The sequence below is a fragment of the Nycticebus coucang genome, chromosome 18 (genome assembly GCF_027406575.1).
Source record: "Nycticebus coucang isolate mNycCou1 chromosome 18, mNycCou1.pri, whole genome shotgun sequence".
NCBI classification, from domain to species: Eukaryota; Metazoa; Chordata; class Mammalia; order Primates; family Lorisidae; genus Nycticebus; species Nycticebus coucang.
In genome coordinates this window covers 59,604,189-59,612,624 of record NC_069797.1, presented here as the reverse complement: position 1 = coordinate 59,612,624, position 8,436 = coordinate 59,604,189, and positions in this window count along the sequence as shown.

The window sequence follows — 8,436 nt, the reverse complement described above, 5'->3', positions numbered from 1 at the left end:
CACAGCAACCTCCAACTCCTGGGCTTAGGCAATTCTCTTGCCTCAGCCTCCCGAGTAGCTGGGACTACAAGCACCTGCCACAACGCCCAGCTATTTTTTGTTGCAGTTTGGTGGGGGCCGGGTTAGAACCCGCCACCCTCAGTATATGGGGCTGTTATCCCAACCACTGAACCACAGGTGCCGCCCAACTGGCATATTTGAAAGGGAGTGTGTACATACAGAGAGTCTTGTGTTGGTCGTTGGGTGTTGCATGTTGAGTGTTGTGTGCTGCGTACATGGGTGGAGAACTAGTCTGTGCAGCTTTGTGTATGAAGACTGCAGATTCTGAGTTAGTGTATAACCAGCATGTGTAAACCGGCACTTTCCAATAGAAGAAAAATTTTTTTTTTTTTTTTTTTGTAGAGACAGAGTCTCACTATACTGCCCTCGGGTAGAGTGCCGTGGCGTCACACGGCTCACAGCAACCTCTTACTCTTGGGCTTACAGGATTCTCTTGCCTCAGCCTCCCAAGCAGCTGGGACTACAGGCGCCCGCCACAACGCCCGGCTATTTTTTTTGTTGCAGTTTGGCTGGGGCTGGGTTTGAACCCGCCACCCTCGGCATATGGGGTCGGTGCCCTACTCACTGAGCCACAGGCGCCGCCCGAGAAGAAAAATTTTTTTGGAGACAGAATCTCACTATGTCGCCCTGGGTAGAGTGCCCCAGCGTCACAGCTCACAGCAACCTCCAACTCTTGGGCTTAAGCGATTCTCTTGCCTCAGCCTCCAAGTAGCTGGGACTACAGGTGCCCTCCACAATGCCCAGCTATTTCTTGGTTGTAGTTGTCATTGTTGTTGGGCAGGCCCAGGCTGGATTCGAACCTGCCAGCTCCGGTGTATGTGGCTGGCTCCCTAGCCTCTGAACTACAGGCACCGAGCCAAGAACTTTGTATATTGATGGAAATGCTTCCTATTTACAATGTCCAGTAGAGAAGCCACTAGCCACCTATGGGTATTGAGCACTTGAAATGCGGCTAGTCCACAAGGCCAAGCTAGTTTTTCTATTTTTAGGAGAGATGGGGTCTTGCTCTTGCTCAGGATGGTCTGGAACTCCTGAGCTCAAGCAATCCACCTGCCTTGGCCTCCAAGAGTGCTAGGATTATAAGCGTGAGAAAGAAAAGAAAAGAGTGCAGCGCCTGTGGCTCAGTGGGTAGGGCACTGGTCCCATATACCAAGGGTGGCAGGTTTGAACCCGGTCTCAGCCAAACTGCAACAAATAGCCAGGCATTGTGGCGGGTGCCTGTAGTCCCAGCTACTTGGGAGGCTGAGGCAAGAGAATCGCCTAAGCCCAGCCCAGTAGTTGGAGGTTGCTGTGAGCTATGTGACACCACAGCACTCTACTAAGGGCGATAAAGTGAGACTCTGTCTCTACAAAAAAAGAGAGAGAAGAGAAGAGAAGGGAAGGGAACGGGAGGGGAGGGGAGGGAAGAGAAGGGAAAAGTAGGCTCGGCACCCGTAGCACAGTGGTTATGGTGCCAGCCACATACACCGAGGGTGGCAGGTTCGAACCCTGCCCAAGGCCGGCTAAACAACAATGACAACTGCCACAAAAACTAGCCAGGCATTGTGGCGGGCGCCTGTAGTCCCAGCTACTTGGGAGGCTGAGGCAAGAGAATCGCTTAAGCCCAAGAGTTGGAGGTTGCTGTGAGCTGTGACATCACTGCACTCTACCAATGGCAACATAGTAAGACTCTGTCTCAAAAAAAAAAAAAAGAAAGAAAGAAATGTAGATAGTGCAACAAAGAAACTGAAGTGGGGTTTTCTTTTGTTTTTGTGAGACAGTGTCACTTTGTTGCCCAGGCAAGAGTGCTGTAGCATCAGCCTAGCTCACAGCAACCTCAAACTCCTGGGTTCAAGCCATCCTCCTGCCTCAACCTCCGGAATAGCTAGGACTAAAGACACCCACCATAATGACAGCTAATTTTTCTATTTTTTTGAGAAGCGGGGTGCAGGATGGAGAGGGGTGTCTCACTTTTGCTCAGGCTGGTCTCAAACTCAGCTCAAAAAATCCTCCTGCCTCGACCTCCAGAGTGCTAGGATTACAGGCATGTACCATTGTGCCCACCAGTATTTAATTTAATCAATCTAAATGTAAACAGCCATGGAGCCGCTAAAGGCAGAAACTTCAGACTTGTTATCCACACACAGGTGGTGTGCATCCCTCTCCCTCTTGCCGCAGAAACTCCGTCCATCCTGTTCCAACCCCAACAAGTAATAGACTCGCTGAAGCCCCCGGCAGCGCGCGTGCGCGCTTGTGAACCGAACCGAGGGGCCGCCTCCCCTCAAGTCGCCGGCGGAGCTGTGAATCAGCCTGACAATGAGGTGAGTCATTCATGAACTGCTCATGGCCAGCCCAGCAGGCGGGAAATCAACGTCAGACAGCATCCCAGCCTTGCCCACCCCCCCACAACGCCCGGTGGGATCGCTCAATCCCACGCACTGCTGATGCTGTTGAAATTGACGCGGACTAATCAAGCTCCTCTACTCAGTCCCTCCCTCTGGTTTGCAATCCATTCATCCCCCCAGGCCCTCTCTCCCTTCCAGTGGCAAGTGAGTCATCTCAAGATCTCCCTGAGGACAGTTATTCAGCTCCGCTATCCACTACACTGCCCACTGCCCCGCGACCAACATCCACCTCCCAAGCCTATTTGTATTTATTATTTATTTTTTAAATTAAATCACAGCTGTGTGCGTTAATGCAATTATGGAGTACAAGGTTTTTTTTTTTTTTGTAGAGACAGAGTCTCACTTTATGGCCCTCGGTAGAGTACCGTGGCCTCACACAGCTCACAGCAACCTCCAACTCCTGGGCTTAAGTGATTCTCTTGCCTCAGCCTCCCGAGTAGCTGGGACCCCAAGCGCCCGCCACAACGCCCGGCTATTTTTTGGTTGCAGTTTGGCCGGGGCCGGGCTTGAACCCGCCACCCTCGGCACATGGGGCCGGCGCCTTACTGACTGAGCCACAGGTGCCGCCCTGGAGTACAAGGTTTTATATACAATTTGAAATGATTAAATTATTATTTAATTAATAAATTAAATCATAGTTGTGTGCGTTAATGCAATTATGGAGTACAAGGTTTTATATACAATTTGAAATAATTTCATCAAACTGGTTAACATTGCCTTCACCGCATTTTCTTAGATATTGTGTTGAGACATGTATATTCTACACTTGGTAGATTTAACATATACCCTTGTAAAATGCTCCATAGGTGTGGTCCCACAAATTACCCTCCCTCCACCCAACCTCCCCCCTCCCCTCCCCTCCCCTTCCTCTTCAATTGGTCCTCTAAGCCTGGGGGTTGGGGAAAGTGAAGCCCCACCCCTGGAGGAGAGGGTGCCTGGGTGGGGTTTCTGAAGCAAAGCTGATCCTTGCAGGGCTGCTGGTGTGGGGAGGGAGTCAAGGCAGGTTGCAGCTGGCTGGTTGAGGGGACCTGGCCTCCACGTGGTTGGAAGAGCATGAAGACACACTTGGAGGGCAGGGAGTGGTGGCTCGCGCCTGTAATCTTAGCACTCTGGGAGGCTGAGGCAGATGGATTGCTTGAGCTCAGGAGTTTGAGAACAACTTGAGCAAGAGTTAGAGACCCTGTCTCTACTAAAAGTAGACAAATTAGCTGGGTGTCGTGGCAGATGCCTGTAGTCCCAGCTAGTCGAGAGGCTGAGGCAAGAGGATCTTTTGAGGTTGCTGTGAGCTATGATGATACCAGGGCATTCTACCCAGGGTGATGAAATGAGACTCTGTCTAAAAAAAAAAAGACACACTTGGAGGCAGCAAGAAAGGAGTTGGTCAAGGGTACTGCCCGGAGCACTTATAGGTGATGGGGAGAGCTGGTAGGGAATGGGTCAGACTATTCCTCTGAGTTCCAGGGACATGCCACAGTGCCTGACAATCTTCGGGGCCTGGTAGATGTTCTCCTCTGCATACTCCTGCTCTGGGACAGCCCGGTCCCCTTGAATCTCTTCTTCAATCTTCTTTTTATTTAATTTTCATTTTTATTTTTATTTTTTTGTGGTTTTTGGCCGGGGCTGGGTTTGAACCCGCCACCTCCGGCATATGGGACCAGTGCCCTACTCCTTGAGCCACAGGCGCCGCCCTTATTTTTTTATTTTTGAGACAGTTTCACTCTGTCGCCTTTGGTAGAGTGCAGTGGCATCATAGCTCACAGCAACCCGCAACTCTTAGGCTTAAGCAATTCTCTTGCCTCAGCCTCCTGAGTGGCTGGGACTACAGGCACCTGCCACAACGCCCAGCTATTTTTTGTTGCAGTTGCCACTGCTGTTTTAGCTGGCTGGGGGGGCTGGGTTCGAACTCACCACCCTCGGTACATGGGGCAGGCGCCCTACCCACTGGTGCCACTCTTTTTGTTGTTGTTGTTTTGAGACAAAGTCTCCCTCTGTCACATAGGCTAGAGTGCAGTGGCACCATCAGTTCACAGCAACCTCAAACACCAAGGTTCAAGGGATCCTCCTATCCCAGCCTCCTGAGTAGCTGGGACTACAGGCATGTTGCATATAGGGGTCTCTCTCTTGCTTAGGCTGGTCTCAAACTCCTGAGCTCAAGCAATCCTCTCACTTAGGCCTCCCAGAGTGCTGGAATTACAGGCATGAGCCACTGTGCCTGGCCAGCCTTCTTTTGAACTGAGCATTACCTGAGGCTTCTGACTTGGACAACTGGGTCCTACGGGTTGAATAGGCTGGGCTCCCTCCTGTAATCCTAGCACTCTGGGAGGCTGAAGCAGGAGGATCATATGAGCTCAGGAGTTTAAGACCAGCTTGAGCAAGAGAGAGACCCCATCTCTACTAAAAATAGAAAAAAAGTTATCCAGGTATTATGACGGGCCCCAGAAGTCCCAGCTACTCAGGAGGTTGAAGCAAGAGGATTGCTTGAGGGTGGCACCTGTGGCTCGAAGGAGTAGGGCACCAGCCCCATATACCAGAGGTGGTGGGTTCAAACCCAGCCCTAGTCAAAAACTGCAAAACACAGGCGGTGCCTGTGGCTCAGTGAGTAGGGTGCCGGCCCCATATGCCGAGGGTGGCAGGTTCAAACCCAGCCCTGGCCAAACTGCAACAAAAAAATAGCTGGGCGTTGTGGCGGGCGCCTGTAGTCCCAGCTACTCGGGAGGCTGAGGCAAGAGAATCACCTAAGCCCAGGAGCTGGAGGTTGCTGTGAGCTGTGATGCCACGACACTCTACCAAGGGTGATAAAGTGAGACTCTGTCTCTACAAAAAAAAAAAACTGTGATTATGGCTCGGAGCCTGTGGCTCAAGCGGCTAAGGTGCCAGCCACATACATCTGAGCTGGCGGGTTCGAATCCAGCCCAGGCCCGCCGAACAACAATGACAGCTGCAACCAAAAAATTAGCCTGGCATTGTGGCAGGTGCCTGTAATCCCAACGACTTGGGAGGCAGAGGCAGGAGAGTCGGTTGATCCCAGGAGTTGGAGGTTGTTGTGCGCTGTGATGCCACAGCACTCTACCCAGGGTGACAGCTTGAGGCTCTGTCTCAAAAAAACAAAACAAAACTGTGATTAGACAACACACTGGAATATTATTATGTTGTGGATGAAGACTTGATGCCATGGGAGAATTTTCATGATGTATTACATCAAAAATCAGATTATACGGTTCAGTGTCCATAGCTTAGCAGTTAGGGCACCAGCCACATGCACTAGGGCTGGTGGGTTCTACCCACCTTAGCCTGTTAAACAAGCAAACAAACAAAAAAATAGTCATGTGTTGTGGCAGGTGCCTGTAGTCCTAGCTACAAGGGAGGCTGAGGCAAGAAAATCACTTAAGTCAGTGGTTCTCAACCTGTGGGTCACGACCCTTTGGCGGTCCAACAACCCTTTCACAGGGGTCACCTAAATACATCCTGTATATCAGATATTTACATTATGATTCATAACAGTAGCAAAATTACAGTTATGAAGTAGCAACGAAAATAATTTTATGGTTGTGGTCACCACAACATGAAGAACCTGTATTAAAGGGCTGCGGCATTAGGAAGGTTGAGAACCCCTGGCTTAAGCCCAAGAGTTTGAGGTTGCTGTCAGCTGTGACGCTATGGCACTCTACCAAGGGTGACAAAGTGAAACTCTGTCTCAAAAAAAAAAAAAATCAGATTATTATAAGATACTATGTATAATACAATACACTTTTTCTAAAAAAGTGAACAGAGAGGGCCAAGCATAGTGGCTAATGCCTATAATCCCAGCACTTTGAGAGGCAAAGGAGGGAAGATCACTGGAGACTAACAGTTCTAGACTAGACAAGATAACAAAATGAGAACCTCCATCTCTACAAAAAATAAGAAAAAAATTCACTAGGCATGATGGCGCATACCTGTAGTCCCAGCTATTAGGGAGGCTTCGTTTGAGCCCAGGAGATCCAGCCTGCAGACAGCTATAATCAAGCCACTGCACTCCATCCTGGACAACAGAGTGAGACCCCAACTCAAAAACAAAGAAAAAAAGATTGGGGCGGCGCCTGTGGCTCAGTGAGTAGGGTGCCGGCCCCATATGCCGAGGGTGGCAGGTTCAAACCCAGCCCTGGCCAAACTGCAACAACAAAAAAAATAGCCGGGCGTTGTGGCAGGCGCCTGTAGTCCCAGCTGCTCGGGAGGCTGAGGCAAGAGAATCGCGTAAGCCCAAGAGTTAGAGGTTGCTGTGAGCCGTGTGACACCACGGCACTCTACCCGAGGGCGGTACAGTGAGACTCTGTCTCTACAAAAAAAAAAAAAAGATTGGAAAGTCTTTACCTAATTATTTACAATTGTTCTCCTTGGATTATTTATTTAAGAACGATTTTTTTTTTTGAGACGGAGTCTCACATGTTGCCCTTGGTAGGGTGCCATGGTGTCACAGCTCACAGCAACCTCAAACTCTTGGGCTTAAGCAATTCTCTTGCCTCAGCCTCCCAAGTTGCTGGGACTACAGGCACCTGCTTTTTTTGTTGTTGTTATTGTCATTGTTGTTTAGCAGGCCCTGGATGGGTTCAAACCCGCCAGCCTTGGTGCATGTGGCCGGTGCCCTAACCACTGAGCTACGGGTGCTGAGCCAGAACAATTATTATTATTTTTTTTTTTTTTTGAGACAAAGTCTCACTTTGTCACCCTTGGTAGAATGCCATGGCATCACAACTCACAGTAACCTCAAACTCTTGGACTCAAGTGATCCTCTTGCCTCAGCCTCCCAAGTAGCTAGGACTACTGGTACCCACCACAATGCCTACTATTTTTTTTTGAGATCGGGATCTTACTCTTGCTCAGGCTTTTTTTGAACTTGTGAGCTCAAGCAATCCACTGTACTGGGATTGCTAATAAGATCATAAAAATGATCTTATTTTTTATTATTATTTGTTTTTGTTTAGCAGGCCCAGTCCGAGTTTGAATCTACCAGCCCCAGTGCACGGGGTTGGTGCTCTAACCATTGAGCTATGGGCGTCCAGCAAGAACGATTTTATTTTCTTTTTTATACTTTTATGATTTTTCCCTCCAGAATTTCTGCAATAAGAGTTTTACGGTGGAAAAAATAATTAATGTCTTAAGTGTTTTAAAAAGCCATTTGTGGGGGTGGTAATGGAAATTAAGTGTAAATGGGCATTTTATTGTGGTGATGAAAATGTTCTAAAACTGGATTATAGTGATCATTGTACAACTTGGTATATTTACTAAAAACTATTGAATTGTACACTTAGAATGGGTAAATTTCACGTTATGTAATTATACTTAAATAAAACTGTTTAGTTAATTTTTAAACAAAACCTATTTGCTGCACTGTCTGCCATTGAAGTAAGTCTTTCAATCTCATACTCTTCTAGGAACCCTAAAACAAACCCTGGGTCTGAGGGTACAAGATAAATTATTTGCTAATTCTGGTAATTCTAGTCTCTCCTTACTCCTTCAACATCCCCAGGGCAGGGAAACAGACTCGGAGGTAAACATCTGTCCTTGTAATCCAGCCCCATCTCCCAGAGTGATTCTACAAAGCCTGGGAGAGTGGGCCTGGGAGAGTGGGATGGGGAGCCCAGGTGATGCAAACAGCAAGGCGAGAGAGAAAGTGGGGACAGAGGTCATTACCAGTATGGGTGTGGAAGGTGAGTGCAGGCTCAGTGAATGGGAGTGACCAGAACCAGAGAGCCAGAGAATGGAAAAACCAAGGCTGGAGGTGGGGTGCAACTTACTTTCCGCCATGCCCCATGCTAACCTTTCACACAGGGACCATGTCATCCCCCAACAATACAGTGAGGAGGATGTCATTAGCCATTGCACAGGGTAGGACAAAGAGATCGAAGAGATTAAGGAAACTTCCGAGCTCACACAGCTGGTGAGAGGCAGAACCTCAGTCCAGGTCCAGCTCTGTGGCTTCTTACTATGTTGCCCTCGGTAGAGTGCCATGGCA